Source organism: Mus caroli, unplaced genomic scaffold, assembly GCF_978045245.1.
Source record: "Mus caroli unplaced genomic scaffold, Mus_caroli_1 scaffold_6, whole genome shotgun sequence".
NCBI lineage: Eukaryota > Metazoa > Chordata > Mammalia > Rodentia > Muridae > Mus > Mus caroli.
The window spans coordinates 31,394,964-31,410,744 of record NW_028227261.1 but is presented as its reverse complement, the minus strand read 5'-3'; the positions used below and the strand labels follow the sequence as shown (position 1 = coordinate 31,410,744).

Here is a 15,781-nt window from a genome sequence, read left to right as displayed (position 1 = left end):
TCCCTCCCTTCCTTCCTTCCTCTTTTTCTCTCTCTCTTTCTCTCTTTCTTTCTTTCTTTCTTTCTTTCTTTCTTTCTTTCTTTCTTTCTTTCTTTCTTTCTTTCTTTCTTTGATATGTTGCAGTGATGAAATACCATGACCAAAGCAACTTGGAGAGGGTTTATTTCAGTTTATATTTCTAGGTGACAGCCCATCACTCACTGAGGGAAGTCAAGGCTTGAAAACTAAAACAAGGCAGGAACCCAGAGACAGGAGCTGATACAGAAGCCATGGGGGGTGCTGCTTACTTTACTGGTTTGCTCTCTAAGGTTTGGTTTTGTTGTTGTTGTTTGGTTGGTTGGTTGGTTTTTCGAGACAGGGTTTCTCTGTATAGCTCTAGCTGTCCTGGAACTCACTCTGTAGACCAGGCTGGCCTTGAACTCAGAAATCTGCCTGCCTCTGCCTCCCAAGTGCTGGGATTAAAGGCGTGCGCCACCACTGCCCAGCCCCCGCTTCCTAAGGTTTGCTCATGCTGTTTTCTTTCCTTCTTTCTTTCTTTTTCTTTTCTCTTCTTCTTCTTCTTCTTCTTCTTCTTCTTCTTCTTCTTCTTCTTCTTCTTCTTCTTCTTCTTCTTCTTCCTCCTCCTCCTCCTCCTCCTCCTCCTCCTCCTCCTCCTCCTCTTGTATTTGTTTTACTAGACAGGGTTTCTCTGTGTAGTCCTGTCTATCTTGGAACTCTGTGGACCAGGCTGGCCTTGAACTCACAGAGATCTACCTGCTCCAGGCTCCTTAGTGCTGAGATTAAAGGCATGTGCCCAGTGCAGCCGCCGTTGCTGGTACCACCACCACCGGTTTCTGCCTGCTTTCTTATAGAACTCAGGACCACCAGCCCAGGGATGGTCTCCACTGACAATGGGTTGGGTCCGCCATCACCAATCACTAACTAAGAAAATGCCTTGCAGTTGGATTTTATGGAGGCATTTTCTCAATTGAGGTTCCCTCCTGTCACATAACTCTAGTTTGTGTCAAGTTGACATAAAACTAGCCAGCACACAAGATCTATGTTGTCTTGGCTTTCCTAGAACTCACTAATATAGACCATAGCTGGCTTAGAACTCAGAGATCTGCCTGCCTCTGCCTCCTGAGTGCTGGGATGAAAGGGATGAAAGGCATGTGTCTCTCCCTCCCCTCTTTTAAGACACCTCTCCCCAGCTCCCAAATCCTGTCTATTTCATTGCTGCAGCTCCTCTCTGGGATGACCTTCCTTCCAAACTGCATATCTAAATGTTTGGACCATCCCAAGACTCCCCGTGGCCCTGTCTGTTACCTGTGCAGCAGCGACCTGGCTCTTTCAAAGCACAGATCTGGTCACTCCAGAGTTCTCCATGGCTCCCCATTTCCCTGAAGGTAACATCTAACCAACTTCAGTAAGGCCCTTGCCTGCCTGTGTTCACTACACCAGCTCAGCTCACCAGACCCTCAAGACCTCCTTTCCTTCCCGCTGAGTCCTCCTAGCTCAACCTAGGTCACCGTGTCGGGGGAATCTTGAGTCTTATGTGGATTCCTTACGAATGGTGCCCCATGGACCACTCCGTGCGCCCCACCCTCTTTGCAGCGCTGTTGTCTCCTAGACCTGCAGCCGTCTAGGGCAGGGGTCCGCGGAGCTCCGAGGCTGCTAGCCCGCTGCGCTGCGGACGGGCGGGGCGCGCACCCTTGGCTGTGGCTGTGGAAAGAGCAGGGCGGAGGCCCCGCCCCACCGCGCCCCTCCCGCCGCCCGCCCACTCGGCCGGGGCGCGGGGCAGCGGGCAGAGCGACGCGGAGTTCTGGCGGTGCGGACCCCGACGACGCCCTGGCCCCGAGCCTGCGCCATCCGGGTCGCCCTCGAGCGCCGGAGCGCCGCCCGGAGGCCGCCCTGCAGGTAAAGGCGGGCAGCGTTGCGGGGGTTTTGGCTGGGCCCCCCCCCCCCCCCGAGGGCCGGATGCAGCCAGGTGTCCAGCCCCGACGGGACGCTGTGCCTCAGGCCCCAGTGCGAGGACAGGACCTGGAGGTGACTAGCGCTGGGGGTGGGCCGGAGGATGAGGGGGTGCTTACCCGTCCCCTGGACGGAACGAAGATAGAGCCCCCTGTTTCCTCCCTCTCCAACACTGGTCAGTGGCTCCGGGTATGTTACGTCGCTTCACCTGTAAAAAAAAAACGGGAATAGCAAAACTGCCTTCGAGGTGAGGTTGAGGAGAGAGGGGGAGGTGAAGGGAGACTCAACGTCTACCTTACCTTCTCTCCCCATCTTTCTGCCATTTCTGATTCTCTGGCGACCTCCAAGTTACTTGGTTTTCTGTCTCTACCCCCAAGTTCTTTCTATTTGGAGTAACCTGGCAACATCTACCGACACTGAAGCCTGAGGCTCTGAGGAATGTCCCTGCCAGAGGCTCTGCACCCCCACGCCCATTGAGACTTGTAGGGATTGAGGAGGTTGTGTCTGACCAAAGGTGGCTGGGGTCCCAGGTCCTTGGAATAGCTTTCCGGTGTCTCCACCACACGGAGCCCAGGAGGCTCCGAGGTAGAGAACAGCTATCAGCCAGAAGACCTCTGGAGTTGCACCCAGGACAGACGGATCTGAGTTTGCTTGGAGTGTGTGTGTGTGTGTACGGGCGCATATCTGCTAGAAACACTTTGTCCGGGAAAACAGCCTAGATTCCTCAAACAGAAATGCATCTGACCTTTCGGGGTACCCTGCCAGCCCAGAAGTCTTCCTTCACTTGCCTGCCATGGAAGCTGGGGGCGGGGAGGATGGAGATGCTGGAGGGTGGGCAGATGGGGTCTCTCCGTAGAGATAGTGGATCCTCTCTGGCCTGAGCAAAGGGATCCACCCCTGCCGGGGAGGAGTGTGTGTGTGTGTGTAGGGGGGTCACAAAGAGAGCTGGTGGTCTTGGTGGGGAGTCTGGCCTCCCCTTGATCTAATGAATACAGATGGAGACATGGATACACAGAGCCCTCTAAAAAGATAAGTCACATACAGCCGTGCTCGCTCCCTCCCACTGAGACTCACATATAATCACACACTGAGGAAAGACTCATTAGACACACAGGACCACACTCTTACCACAAACGCTAAAGCAATGACACGCATGTGCACACTCGGTCTCCAACAGACACACAGCAGCCCCCATGTGGTCCAGCCAGACATATTTCCACAGGATAGTTGTACACACACACCGGTTCACACTCTACATGCTCACTAGGGTCTCTCCGGTTTCACTTCGTCTACCCCTGTGCACATGAGCGGTTCCACTTTGGCCCAGAGGAAGGGAAAGAAAGGAGGGAAGGGAATGCGTCTCTTAGCTAGAGGGAGGGAAAAGATACCAAACCCGGCTGTCAGCCCAAGCCCCCAAACCCCACTGCTTCCCCTCTCTGGGCCCCAGCCAGACCAAAGGATGTGAGTCCAACTTCCCTGCCCTGCTGGCCCGAAGCTTACTCCAGAACCTCAGTGACAGGCATGGGCCTCTTTGTAGGGAAGTGGCGGCTCAGAGGAGCAGGTCCTGAGGCTCTTATAGAGTTGGGTGGATGAAACAGAGGCACCGACATCTCTCATATGGAGTGCACCTATGGGCTCTGGGGAGAGTTTCTTTCCATTGGGTCACACAGTAGGGAGTTGAGGGACCATACTGTTTTGAAGTCAGGGTTCTTAGGTTATTATCTAGAGACCCGGTGTGAGTTGCCTACTGGTACAGCCTGGGAGTGACTGACTGTTCCATGCTAAACATGAAGGAACCCATTCTTCTAGGCAGGGAGATCTTGGCGGAGGCCAGACAGTGTAAGGAGACAGGTAGCTAAGTAAGAGAAATGGTTGCCATGGGGATGAGAGGAGGCATTGATAAAGATGTACCCATCTTGGGGGGAAGGGGTGGTGGTGGCGCATGCCTTTAATCCCAGCACTTGGGAGGCAGAGGCAGGTGGATCTCTGTGAGTCCGAGGCCAGTTTGGTCTACAGAGCATGTTCCAGGACAGCCAGGGCTACCCAGAGAAACCCTGTCTCAAAAAGCCAAGGAAAGGAAAGGAAAGGAAAGGAAAGGAAAGGAAAGGAAAGGAAAGGAAAGGAAAGGAAAGGAAAGGAAAGGAAAGGAAAGGAAAGGAAAGGAAAGGAAAGGAAAGGAAAGGAAAGGAAAGGAAAGGAAAGGAAAAGGATATACTCATCTGATTATGGGATCAGCAGAGGCCAGGCTGGGCCCTGCACTACAGCACTGTGGCCTGTGCTCACAGGAGGCATGAGATTGGCTTCCTAAACTATAAGGATTGGGAACTGGAGCTGGGTATAGCCATGAGTTGGGGGTTGTCTCTAAAAGACACTGAGTGTGGACAGAAGCCAGGGGACATCTAAAAGTGCACACATACACACACATACACACACACACACACACACACACACACACACACACACGCACGCACACACGCACGCCCAAGGGAAGCCACGCTCTCTGAGAGAGAATTTTAGATCTCTCTGTTCTCTGATCATCTCTAGAGTAGGGAAGGTATAGACAGCAGATCTCCGGTGAAGAGATATGCAGGTTCAAGAGTTGGCCCTGGCACTGCCTGTCTCTGTGCCTCAGTTTCCCTATTGTCAAACTCCCTTTCTGGCACTATTTTTTTTTTTAACCTGCAGAAAAGTGAGGGAGGGGTGGTCCCAGGTACCTTTGTCATACAAGTAACTCCTAGAACTTTCTGAACAGTATGCCCGCCACCTCTGCCACCTCCCTGATTGGATCAGGAAGCATAGATGTACTGACCTCGTATCATGCAGATTCTTCGGGAGTTTTGACTGAGAGATTAAACATTCCCATGAGGATGGATGGGTGCGTCTGTTCTTAGAGAGTAGAAAGGCCTGGGGGGGGGCAGGGTGTCAGGGAGCTGGTGAATACCTTGCAGGGAGAGCCAGGCCAGCATTACTGGCCATCTAGGGATGGGATTAGAGCCTTAGGAGAGATCATTTGAGATCATTAGCAACCAGAGGCAGAAGTAAGAGACAGGGGAGGCCTGGGCTCAGGCCCTTCTCTCACAGGCTTATCAGGAACCTGGGGTGGAGGGAACCTCATCAAACTACCTTAAGCTCTCTCATTTTTCCCTTTATTTATATAAAAAGATTTTATCTATTGTATGGATTTTTGCCTGCATGTGTGTCTGTGCACCACATGCATGCGATCAATGCCCTTGGGAGCCAGAAGTGGATATTAGATCCCATGAAACTTGAGTTACAGACAGTAGCTACCGTGAGGTCCTAGGAATTGAACTCGGGTCCTCTGGAAGAGCAGCTAGTCCTTTTAACCACTGAGCCGTCTCTCCAGGCACCCTGTAATTTCAATTCCTCTTTCTGCCTTATTGAGAGAGTGTAACAGTGATGCGGATTTATTGTTTGTTAGGCCCCCTGTTGACATAGTTCTAATCCTGTAGAGATAGTACAAGGCAGGGATTGATGGCTCATCCAACAAAGCTGGGTAGGTCAGTAGTCAGCGCACTTGCTGAGCACAGGGCTGGACCTCCCAGCCAGGTCTGTGATGGCACCCACCTCTGGTTCCTTCTCCCTGGCCTGATTGTCTTCACTTTGGGAAAGGAGTGGACAAGGTTAGCATCTTCAGCATGCCCCACATCTCTGCAACACATTTTTGTTTTCCCCAGAGAGGAAACAATGAGTATCTGCAGGTCAGGCCCATGGAGAGAGTTTGGCACAGAGAGGGCTGGGCTGCTGTTTTTTAGTAACTGAGACCTCTCAGTGATGCCTGGCAGGGACACCTAATGGTAAGAGACGCTAGCTTCTTCAAACAAGGGCTCTGAGCCTAGGGTCTTGGCCTTACCTGTCATCCCTGTGAGACTTCAGTGGCTATGCTTCTGAGATGGGTCAGTGATGCTGGCCTGGCTCACCCTGGAAACTGAGAGGTGGGAAGCCATTTCTCCTCTGCAAGCTCCCAGAAGCCCACTCTCCCCCCCGCCCCCCGTCTCCCTATGTGGCTAGGGCTGGCCTGGAACTCTCTGTGTAGCCTAGGCTGACCATAAATTCACCATCCTCCTGCCCTAGCCTCTTGAGAGATAGAATTTCAGGCGTGAGCCACCACGCCTGGCTGAGGCCAACTTTTTGGCACCCACCCCTTCCAGGATCCCAGTCCTTAAGACCAGGAAATTCTCCCTTCTGTCTAGCCTCCTTCTCTCCCACTGTGCTGGCCGCTGCAAAGCCTGCGTGGGCCCTCCAGGCCACACTCCTGACGGGCGACCACGAGCTTATTAGTTCGTGGCAAACATTCTTTTCATAGTTCCTGGAGCTCAGCAAATCCGATGCTTAGCCCGGAATGCAGAGCCCCGCCCCGCCCCCCCCCCCCCCCCGCGGCAGCAGGGACTGGGGAGGGGGTGGAAACCCTGGGGGTTAGCCAAAGTGGGGATGAGTTGAAGGGATGTGGCAGACACCCCCCTCCAGGAACACTCCGGCCTCAGCTTGGGGGCAGGATGGAGGGTTCTCTTCAGCAGCTTTGGACTTAGCCAGCTTGGCTCCAAGTTCTGGGACCATCCTCTACCTTCCTGCTGATGAACTTGGGCAAGTGACCCATCTGTGCCTCAGTTTCTCATCTGTAAAGTGGGATTTAGAATACCTCACAGGTCTGCTGGGAGGTGTCATGGTGTTGAAATAAGTATAGTGGATGTGTAGGAACCTGAGACTGTTTCCGTATCACTGATGAAGGAGGCAAGGTGCTGGCTGGTGAGGTAAGAACACATTCAAGGGGGCTGGTGAGATGGCTCAGCAGGTGAGAGCACTGACTATTTTTCCGAAGGTCCTGAGTTCAAATCCCAGCAACCACATGGTGGCTCACAACCACTCGTAATGAGATCTGATGCCCTCCTCCGGTGCGTCTGAAGACAGCAACAGTGTACTTATGTATAATAAAAAAATAAATTAAAAAAAAAAAGAATATATTCAAGGTAAAGGTGTGTACTCTCAAGGCTGATGACCTGAGTTCATCACACAAGCCCCTCATGGTGGGAGAGGAGAACTGACTCCCCAAAGCTGTCCTCTGACCTCCACTCTAGCCTAAAGACACCAGGCACCTACAACCCTTTTCCCTCAATAAATAAATGAATTTAAAAAAATAATAAGGGTGTGTAATATAGTCGGGTATGGTGACACAGGAGGATTGTATTGCTCTCGACACACCTAGGGCTTCATAGCAAGACCATAACAAACAGTCAAAAAGGTCAGCTTCCCACTGCCTGGTTTGTCAGGCAGGAAGATTGGGAGTTCAAGGTCATCCTTGGATACAATTGAGTTGGAAGTCAACTGGGTTAAGGAGACCCTATCTCAAACTAAACAGAACAAAACCACATGTTTTGCTCTTGAGTGGTTCCTGAACCCATGATTTTTAAAAAACAAGTAAGACTCTTGGGTCTGGAGAGATGGCTCGGCGGCTAGGGGTGCTTGTTGCTCTTGCAGAGAACCTAGATTCTTCTTTTTTTTTTTTTTAAGATTTTATTTATTTTATGTATATGAATACACTGTAGCCATCTCCAGACACACCAGAAGAGGGCATCAAATTCCATTACAGATGGTTGTGAGCCGTCATGTAGTTGCTGGGATTTGAACTCAGGACCTCTGGAAGAGCAGTCAGTTCTCTTAACCGCTGAGGCATCTCTCCAGCCTGAAGACCTAGATTTTGTTCCGAGCACCAACATGGCTGCTCACACCAACCCATAACTCAGTTCCAGGCCTAAACTCCCTCTTGTGGCTTCTGTGGGCACCAGACGTGCAGGTGGTATGCACACATACCTCCAGGCAAAACATTCATACAGAAATAATAAATAAATCTAGGACAAAAATGTTTAGATTGGGACTGTAACCTCGACCTGCCCACAGTGGGACTAGCAGTGGACCCCTCTCCAGCAGCCGTCACCTTGCAAGGAGCTGAGTTTTCTTCCCAGGGCCCTTGGGACTCCTCAGGGCCTTGTGTTTGGAATGCTGTGGTGAGAGCTGGGCCTGACACCAGGCTAGCCCACTTAGGGACTTGGCAGCTCTCAGAAGCTTCATGGCAGGGATAAAGATTGTCCCTTCCCATATCTGGTGTGGAATTTACCCGTGCAGGGGAGAGATGTCACCAGAGGAGGGAGGAGAGAATTAGGGCATTGAGAACAGAACCACATTGAAGAAAGCTCAGGCAGCGCCCTAGTGTGACCATCCACCCCGCTCCCTACATTGTAGAATCTCTGGAGGGGGCTCCTGAGACCCTGAGTAGAGGCTGTCCACTCTGTGCCCAGTGTTGCCTGTCTAGAGCTGTGCTATCTGGGTTGAGGTGGAGGCTTGGGTAGGGTAGAGTGGATTTGGCAAACAGAATCCTAATCTGTAGAAAGCCTAGATACGGGGGCTGTGGCCACTTAAGGGCTGGCCAGACCTGCCTTCTTCAAGGTAGCCCTTGGAGAGTAGATAGGACTCCTCTGGGCCTCCGTGCTCCTCAAGGAAACTGGACAGGAGTTCCGGCCTCTCAGGGCCAGGGGAGGTGGCGAAGGTATGCTGAGGGTGGGTGTTAAGGGGAGGTGAAATGGCTTCGTGTGTCAAGGGGCTTTTCGCCAAGTCTGGGGACCTGAGTTTGAGCTCAAGACGCAGATGGTGTAAGGAGAGAAACGACTCTTGAAAATTATGTCTGATCACCAAGTGTGGTGGCCCACATCTTTCATCCCAGCACTCAGGCGGCACGGGCTGTCTTTTTTTTTTTTTTTTTTTTTTTCCGAGACAGGGTTTCTCTGTGTAGCCCTGGCTGTCCTGGAACTCACTTTGTAGACCAGGCTAGCCTTAAACTCAGAAATTCGCCTGCCTCTGCCTCCCAAGTGCTGGGATTAAAGGTGTGCGCCACTACGCCCGGCTCTTGTCTTTTTTAAAAAAGAAAAGGAATGAAAATTATTTTTGGCCTGCACACTCATGAGCTGAGGCATGCACAGCGCCCCTCCCCCCCCCAAATAATAAAAAAAAATGTTTTGAAAGTTATGCCTGGGTCATGGCCAGTGCTGCTCTGTACATAGTATGGGTTTAAGGTTTAGTATTTGTTTCATTGTGCGCGCTAGATGTTCTTGGGATTTAGACACTGTTATAAGATAAGCATGTGCAGTCAGCTTTGGGCTGGACCCAGGTCTCTGACCCTGATACTCAAAGCCTTCCTCAGCTGAGCCCAGGCTGCCCTTTCAGGCAAAGCCACCTATTCAAAGCCTGGGCCAGCAAAATGGTTCAGCAGGTGGTTCCAGCAGGTACAAATGGTCGCAGTACAAGCTCAGGGGCCTGAGTTTGACTCCCAGAACCCAGAGTGGAAGGAGAGAATCAATCCCTCCAAATTGCCCTTTGACCTCAAGCACACATGTGTACATGGGTTCATGGGCAAAGATTTAAAGGGAGGAGGTCGTTGGCTCAGTGGTTAAGACAACTTGACCTTGAACTACATATGTAGGCCCCGTCGCTGAAGATGACCTTGGGTTTCTGATCCTCTGGCTTCTACCGTTTAAGAACTGGGATTACAGATATGTGCTACCACACTGAACTTAAGTGGTGTGTGCAGTGTTGGGGATTGAGTTCAGCGCTTTTGAGTTAGGCAGACACTAACAACCAAACTGTACCCTCAGCACTAGTGTGTGTGTGTGTGTGTGTGTGTGTGTGTGTGTACGTGCATGTGTGGTACTGGGGATTGAACCCACCTGCCCACTGAGCACTATCCTATATTCCTGGATTTTTGTTTGTTTGTTTGTTTAAATCCCATTGTCCCTTGTATATGTTCAGGATTTTGCCACACACCATACCTTCAGTTCTCCCAGCCTGGATGGCCAGTCCTCACCTCCAAACAGTTCAATTCATGTTGATAGCCAAGACTCAGATCCACCTTGGATCCAATACCCCACCCCCACCCGCAGTGAGGAGGAGCTGGTGGGCAGGAGGCTGGTATGGAGAGGTACAGACTGCCCATCTGGACCCCAGCAGCCAGGCCAGGAGCTCAGAAAGTGGTCTCTGCTGGGGTTCTGGTGTTTACTGTAGCCAGGGTGTGGAGGGCTCAGCCAGGTGGAGAGACGGCCAGGAGCCTCAGGCTTTGGCATCAGACTGTTTGTGCAGCCGCAGAGAAGGCCAGGCTGTCAGAGTTTCCATGGGATAGGGCAGAGGCAAGCAAGCAGCTGGGGGAGAGAGTGACGCAGCCTCCTTCTTCCTGCCAGGTGGGCTGGCTGGGTGTCCCCTCGTTATCCACTCAGAAGTCATGTTTAGGTCTGGACAATGGCCCCCGACTCCTCTATCTACCTAGACAAGGGTTTTTACAAGAATTTTGAGACAAGGTCTCATGTAGCCCCTCAGCTGGCCTTGAACTCACGTTGTGGATGAAGATGACCTAATTCTACTGTTTCTGCCTCTCGAGTGCTGGGCTGACAGGCGGGTATCAGGCACCATGTCAGACTTATGCAGTACTGGGGATGGAACCAAGTGCCTTGTGGGTGTTAGGCAAGCACTCTCCCATCCATCTTCCATACTGAGCCCTGAACTAGGGCTATTGACAGAACATGGCACAATGTTCAGTTGAGACTCAAGGGAGCTGGGAGCTCCTCCATCCAAAGTTCTGGCTCTTCCCACCTCCCCACACCACTGCCTTAAATGGCTCCCTTTGATTTCTAGTGAAGGCAAGTGTGACTTCCAAAGCTTGTCTCTCTGATGGTATACTCCCAGGTCCTGCTGGTCTCCCACTCTAAAGACTTGTAGACCCTCCCAGAACCTCCCAAGAAGTTTCCTACAGCCTGAAATTCCTTTACTCCCGCCATCTGCTGCTCGGATTACTATTCATCTTTCAGAAGTCAGCTTGAATGTCCCTTCATCTTCCACAAAGCCTTTTAGGGGAGCTCACTGGGAATTGGAGGGACAGTGTGCTCTTCCCTGAGCTTCTACAGCCCAGGGATCTTACTTAGCCAATTGTGTGTGTTGGGGCTGGCCTCGAACTCACAGAGCACTGAGATTAAAGGGCCAATCCTTTTAATGGTGATGGCTTTTTGACTGATGCTCCCAGCTCCTACAGGGCAGGGGTGGAAACATCGGTATGAACGTCCCTAGATGACCACTTTCCCATCTTAGGGGCCCGTCTCCAGCCAGTCCTAATGGAGGGCCAGAACAGGGCACACAGAAGGGGTTTCCGCAGTGCCCCAACCCAGAACTGTCCCTAAGTGCATAGAATGAAAGAAGAGAGGTTGAGTGTGGCACTGCCTGGCAGTAGGGGTCCCGGGCAGAGGAGGAGGTCTGCTGGGCTCCTGGTCAGGTGGTGACTAGCTGGGGGTGGCTGGTTTCCTGCGATTACTCCAGGAATCCTCTCACTGCTCTTGTCCTTTATTCCCCCCAGGCTCTGCCTGTCGTAGGACGTTCGTGGCCCCGCCCACCTAAAAAAGGTAAGCTAGTTCTGGGGCTGGGTTTTCTGATACCCAAGGCTTGTTCGTCGCCCTGTAAACTCACTGGCTCCTGAGGCAGTAGCAGCCCCTCCCTCGCAGGCGCAGGGTGCCCTTGTCGCCGGCTTTTCCTGCAGGTGACCTCAGCTCCTTGTGCTGTAAAACCCCGGCCCAAGTCGGAAGCAGCTTTTTCTCATTTGTGAACTATCTCGCCGCGCTCCCTGGCGCGGCCTCGTTTGCTTGGCCCCGCCTGAGTGCATTGGCCTGGCCGCACTCCCGCCGGCTCCCTCCCTGCCCAACCCGGCCTCTCCCGTTGCCGCTGCCGCCACCACGCAGGGAAGCCGCGAGGCCCAGGAATCTTGGCCGGCTGGAGCGACAGCGGCCGAGGGTGGCGCTCCGGAAAAGGCTGCAAATGGGAACCAGAAGGCGAAGAGCTGGATGGAGACTGAGGCGGTCCGGACTGCCAGGCTGGTGGCTGGGTCTGGAGACCCTCCAGTCTGTTTTGGTCAGAGGCTCCCCAGAGCTCTGCTGGAAGCTAGCTCGGAATGGCACCCGCTGAGGCCGTAGCCCCACGATGGAAGGAGCCAGCTTTCTTGGCTACCTGCCTGAGGGCGCCGCGGCTGTGGGTCATCTGTCTCAGCCTGGACAATTCTTACCTCCCTGGTTGGAGGTTTGGTGGCAAGGAGATGCTTCTCCTGGGGCTGGCAGGTGTCTAGACTCAAGTGGGCAGAGGCCAGGGGCCTGGCATTAAATGTAGTCACCTGTAAGGAGGAAGGGCATTTGGGTTAGCTTTCTAGCATTTGGGAGGCCCGAGGAGTCAGGAAGAGCATCAGAGGCCAGTCCCTGATCAGACTCCCTAGGGCTGGGCCCCAGGTAGAGGGTAGCATGATCAGAGCCTGCCCTGGAGCCCCAGCTGCAGGCTTTCTTGAGTATTTGTTGAATTATATGCAAGAGAGGGCTGAGGTGGGGTATGAGAGGAGGAGGCTGGGAGGGCTGCTTGGAGGAAGAGGCACTCCGGAGGGGCTTGGGAGGGGCTTTGAATGTGAAGTTTGATTGGAAGAGAAAGGGAGAATGGGGGTTGGAGGCAGAGAGGGCCCTGTAGGCAACTATGGGAAGGTGGGCACCCAGGGCTGTGGAGGGCTTGTCTGATCCCAACGTGGATAAACCAGCTCTACCCACAGGTCCAGGCTTTCATCTGTAGATAGATCCCGTCTCCTAGATGCCTTTCGGAGACTGCAGAGCTGGTCCCCTTCTGGGTGAGACATGTGCTCTGCCCATAGTTTGCATCATTTCTGCCAACATATGACCCTGATGTCTCCCTCAAATCTCCTTCCAGGGCTGTCCCTAAGCTGCAGTCCCCTGTGCACTAGGTGTGGAACACTGGGGCCCTTGAGTAGAACTGTAGCCTGGTAGGACAGACACCACGAGCAGAGGTGTACTCTTGAGCTCACAGCCACCAGGTTGATGATTTGCCAGGGAGCGCCGAAGCTTTAGGACAGCCCTTACCCACACATTTAAATTAGGGTGGCTGAGCCAGAAAGATCCAGTAGACCCCCACCCCCAGTTTCTAGCCAGACCTCATCGCGGGAGTCAGACCCACAAACACACAAGCATGGCCTGTCCACACTGGCCTTGCAGAAGGACAGAGCTGTTACTCACTCAGGGAACAGACACCTCAGTTTGTCACAAGGGCATGGGAGAGGGTTGAGAGAGTCACTTGCATAGGCAGTGGAGATGGTGACAGAGACACACAGGGCTGAGTGGAAGGAGAGACAGATGCTGAGATGTGAGTGAAGAAGACATGGAAGAGGACTTAGATGGTTCTCAGGGCCCCTCCCCAGCCCTTAGACACGGAGTATGTTCCCACAGTGGGACCTCAGTGGCAGTTCACACAGCAATGGACCTTCTCTCTGCAGCCTCCTCCAGAAGCCACACGAAAGGCAGAACAACAGAGATGTAGCCTGGGAGTGCCAGGGAGCCATTAGAGAATTCACAGCCAGCAAGAGTCATGGGCAGAGCTGTGGTAACAGGCGGTCCACAGTCAGGACTCATCAGCCTAGCCTCGAAGCCTGGCAAGATGCAAGTGTTGGACCTACACTAGCCACATCCGTCCTGACAACCTGGTATAGGCTGTGGTTTGAGAAGTGTTGTTGAAGTCCCTGTAGAAAAGGTGGGGGATGGAGAGATGGCTCAGCGGTTAAGAGCCCCGACTGCTCTTCCAGAGGCCCTGAGTTCGATTCCCAGCAACCATATGGTGTTTCACAACCATCTGTAGTGGGATCAGATGCCCTCTTCTGGACAGCTATAGAACTCATATACATAAAATAAATAAAGAAATCTTAAAAAAAAAAAACCCAGAAAAGAAAAGAAAAGAAAAGAAAAGAAAAGAAAAGAAAAGAAAAGAAAATGTGGAGGATGACAGACAGGTTAAAAGTGGAGGTGAAGTGACAGGGTTCTGTGGCTGTCCTGTGGGCTTTAGCACACACATGTACACACACACACACATGCACACACACGCGCACACACACACACACGCGCGCGCACACACACATAGACACACACACATGTGCGCGCACGCACACACAATTTTTGGAGATAGGGTCTCATGTAAGTCAGCCTAGTCTCTTGAACTCACTATGTAATCAAGGATGACCTTGAACTTCAGAATCTCCTGTCTCCACTTCCCCAGTGCTGGAATCACAGGCGTTTGCCACCACACACCCAGGGTTTTGTGCATGCCAGACAAACCCACAGACAGCTGAGCTTCATCCCCCTGAGCCCTTGGCAAGGTCGTTTATCAAACCTTTGTGGGGTGGCTGGATTGTGCCAGCCTCTGGGCTGGTCTTATTTGTTTGTTTGGTTTGGTTTTGGTTTTTTGAGACAGTGTTTCTCTGTGTAGCCCTGGCTGTCCTGGAACTCACTCTGTAGACCAGGCTGGCCTTGAACTCAGAAATCCACCTGCCTCTGCCTCCCAAGTGCTGGGATTAAAGGCATGTGCCACCACTGCCTGGCTGGTCTGGTCTGGTCTGGTCTTGTTTGTTTGCTTCTTTGCTTTTCAAGACAAGAGTTTCTCTGTGTAGCCTTAGCTGTCCTGGAACTCACTCTGTAGACCAGGCTGCCCTAGAACTCAGAGATCTGCCTGCCTCTGCCTCCCAAGCACTGGGATTAAAGTTGTGTCAACCACCACCTGGCTGTGTATTTTGGAGTATAAGGTCTCTATCCTAGTGAGACTGTGGGGAAGGGGTAGAAGTCATAGGGAGGGATAGAGGAGACTGGACTCCATAGGGCTGAATCTGTGGTTTGATGAAAATGGGATGTTATGTGTAGTTGTGGCTATGTACAGGGTTAGTCTCTTCTAACCCTGCCAAGGCCTTGTAGGGGTGTAGAGTCTATATTACCATATAAGGAAGAAAGGGCCAGCGATGATGTTCAGACTTTTATCCTGGGCACCTGGGTTGCAGGGGGGAAAGGAAGTTGGGAGGAAATGACAGACATATGGGAAGGCGGGCATATGTGCGGGGGTGGGGGTGCGGGGGTGGAGACTGGAAACTGTGCCAGTACTCGGTGATGGAACAGGATCTGGGGACACAGGGAGACCTGAAACTACATGGACAGACTGGAGACCATGAGCCTGAGCCAGGTGGGGGAAGCCTGGCTCTGCAGGCGGGGGAGGAAGAGGGTGAAGAGACCCAGCCTGGGGTCAGGCAGGGATATGCCTGGACTGTGGACGCGTGGGGCAAGAGGCTGGCAGCTGCATAGGAGGTGTCCACAGCGAGACCCCTGAGGTGAAGTCTGGCTTTCACCACCTTCCTTTCGAGGACTCTGGAACAGGGAAGAGCCTGTGGTGGAGGCTGAAGGCCCCTGCTGCTGGGCTGCGGCTGGGTCATGTCCTCTGCTTACCCCTAGATCCTTAGCTCAGTTGTCATCAGCAGTCCCTACAGAGAAACCTGGCCAGTGTTCTCTCTCCCACTAACCAGGGAAAGGTCTAGAAGGGCAGAAAAAAGGACATTCAGACTTCATTCCTCAAGATCTTACGCTTTGGATGGGGGCAAGACACCACTTTGTATCCAGAAGGTATGTGGCTGGACTGAAGGAAGGAGTTCCTGGCCATGAAGGACAGGCTGAGGCAGCACATCTGGAGGGTCTGGGGACTCCCATGATCTCAGTTGATCTTTTTGCCGAGGACACTGGAGGTTCAGGAAGGTTAAGCTTGCCCATTAGTATCCTCCTGCCTAAGTAGCTGTGCTGGGAGACCAAGCTTGAGGAGGGTTAGGAACTGCACTCACCTGACAGGTGAGGGAAGACAGAGCTAGGAGACACCAGAGAGAGGGGAAGAGGCTGGGGAGTGGGGACCAGGCATCGGCCAGGGGCTCTGCAGAATGTCT

The 15,781-nt window shown here is 52.8% G+C and overlaps 1 protein-coding gene across 1 annotated transcript in view; it reads left to right on the top strand.

Annotated features, from left to right (window-relative positions):
* The first annotated feature begins 1,767 nt into the window (after positions 1 to 1,767).
* Positions 1,768 to 15,781, top strand: part of Col8a2 (collagen type VIII alpha 2 chain) — a 28,086-nt gene continuing 14,072 nt past the window's right edge. The window contains exons 1-2 of the mRNA XM_021161162.2: positions 1,768 to 1,896; positions 11,354 to 11,399. The gene's annotated coding sequence lies outside the window, so the exon portion shown is untranslated. The remainder of the gene's footprint in view (positions 1,897 to 11,353; positions 11,400 to 15,781) is intronic.